The sequence below is a fragment of the Capsicum annuum genome, chromosome 6 (assembly GCF_002878395.1).
Source record: "Capsicum annuum cultivar UCD-10X-F1 chromosome 6, UCD10Xv1.1, whole genome shotgun sequence".
NCBI lineage: Eukaryota > Viridiplantae > Streptophyta > Magnoliopsida > Solanales > Solanaceae > Capsicum > Capsicum annuum.
In genome coordinates this window covers 141,723,832-141,726,540 of record NC_061116.1, presented here as the reverse complement: position 1 = coordinate 141,726,540, position 2,709 = coordinate 141,723,832, and positions in this window count along the sequence as shown.

The window sequence follows — 2,709 nt, the reverse complement described above, 5'->3', positions numbered from 1 at the left end:
CAAGCAATTTCACATCCCAAAGACAACTTTTAGAACTCAGTATGGTGACTTTAAATTCTTAATTATGTCCTTTGGTCTTACCAATGCCCCAGCAACATTCATGGACTTGATGAACCATGTGTTCAAGTAGTACTTACACATATTCTTCCTAGTCTTAATAGATGACATTCTTGTCATCTCCCGCAGTGAGCCTGACTATGCAGACCATCTCAGAACAGTATTAAAGACTCTAAAAATCATCAATTATTCGTCAAATTTAAAAAGTGCAAATTTTGGCTAAGGTCAGTAGCTTTTTTGGCCATATAGTTTATGGTGATGGAATTAGGGTTGATCCCCAAAAGAATGAAGCAGTAAGAAACTGGCCCAGACCCATCTCTCCTTTAGATATCTGGAGTTTATTGGGCTATGCCAGTTATTACTAAAGGTTTTTTAAGGAATTTTCATCTATTGCATCCCTTTTGCCGAGACTGACTCAGAAAAAGGTCAAATTCCAGTGGTTAGATTCTTGAGAAAAGAGTTTTTAGGAGTTGAAGATTCGACTCACTACAACTCAAATTTTTACCCTACCAGATTGTTTAGATGTCTTTGTTGTGTATTGCGATGCCTCCAGAGTTGTCTTGTTTAGATGTCTTTGTTGTGTATTGCGATGCCTCCAGAGTTGTCTTGGGTGTGTTCTGATGCAGAAAGCTAAGGTCATAGCCTATGCCTCTAGGCAGCTTAAATCCCATGAGAAGAATTATCCTACTCATGATCTTGAGTTGCAGCAATAGTGTTTGCCTTAATTATTTTAAGGTACTATTTATATGGTGTGCACGTTGATGTGTTCCTGATCATAAAATCCTACAATATGTATTCTCTTAGAAAGACATAAACCTCGGTTAGAGAAGGTGGTTGGAGTTGTTGAAAGACTACGACATGAGTATTCTATATCATCCGAGCAAGGCCAATGTAGTGGCTGACGCTCTTAGTAGAATGTCTATGGGTAGTGTTTCACATGTTGAAGACAGTAAGAAGAAGTTAGCTCAGAAGTTCATCAGCTAGCCCGACTAGATGTTCACTTAGTCAATTCATCAAAAGGTAGTTTAAGGGTGTAGAGTAGTCCAGAATCACCCCTAGATTCAAAGGTGAAGGAAAAAAGTAGTATAGGGATCCCAGTCTAGTCAGAAATAAGAAAGTTGAGGTTTTCTCCCATAGGGGAGATGGTGTGTTGCGCTGCCAGGGTCGACTATGTGTGTTAGGTATAGATAACTTGAGGAATAAAATTCCTGCAGAAGCGTAGGTGCACGCTACTCTATTCATCCAGGGGCCACTAAGATGTACTGTAATGACATAAAGTCACCTCCCGAGACGTCACACGGTGCTTAGGGCTATGAGTAAACCCAAGCTAACCCTTTGAGCCGATAACTTCTCATAATAACTCATTCAAGAAGGAATACATAAAACACTAACACTGTAATATCAAGTGAAAGGAAATACAAAGGTAATACTCAGTCCAAACGACCACAAAACTGAAATCTCAATACAACCACAATCTGATAACTAGTCTGACAAAGCCTCTACTACTCCATGAACTCGAGAGCCGTTGGGAAAGGTCCCCAACTGACTCAAACTGAAATGTAAGTAATAACATAAAAACTTGAATACTGAAATATCTGAAGATAGGTCCTCGAACCATGAAAACTCACCACTAGGGAAATGAAGACAAAGGTACTCCGAAATCAGTGACGAGGCTAGGGATGAGCACCTGAACCTACATTATAGGACAATGTAGCACATAGACGTATATGTGGATCAGTACTTGGGAATGTAATGAGTATGTGGGGTTCTATGCATTTACATAAAACAATGTCAATACTCTTTAATCAAATCATGCAAGCAAATAGGAATGACTTACATGGCTTGAATAAGTCTAAAATGTAAAACTGATAAATTATGTAGAATAAAGCATGTAACACAAATATCGTGAGTCATTATACTTTGGCTTTAAAATCTGTACTCTTCTCTTATTCTCATTACTCATAGGCTGAAGGAAACTTTAAACTATAGTTTCAACTCGTTCATATATCTCATGGAGAGTAAAACTTCTTTAAGCTCAAGAACCTATAACTCTTTCGAACTCAAACATTTGGAACTCGAAATCATATTGCTTTGGTTTGAAAACCGGTGATCAACTCGTATTAATAGAGAAAACTACTTCCTTCCTTAGAAAATACTCAAAAGCAATTCGTTCACTTTAGAAAATATATCATCTCAAACCTTTAGGGGAAATATTCAATCTCAATGGAAAATACATTAGTTTAGGGAAAATAACTTATATCAAGGCTTTAGAGACAAATACTTATATCAAGGGAAAATACTTTTAGTCTTTGGGAGAAAATCCGCAACTTCACTATTAGGAAAATAACTTGTATCAAGGGAGGTTCTCTTAACCTACATAAACCATGCGAGCTACATGGAGTCCAATTTCATGTCCTCCTAAGTATGAAACTTAACATTGGGAAGAGGCGTCATACTCTTGCTAAGGAGTATAACCTCAACTCAGTGATCACTTATCTCGACCTCGGGCCCAATCATTTTGGTCTTAGGCACAAAATCTCAAACATACGGTGGTACGTAGTTCTGGGGTAAGAAATCATAGAAACTTATCCAACTCAGTTCTAAATACTACTCGCTTTAGTTTATCTCTCTCATCTCATATAAATCCACTTT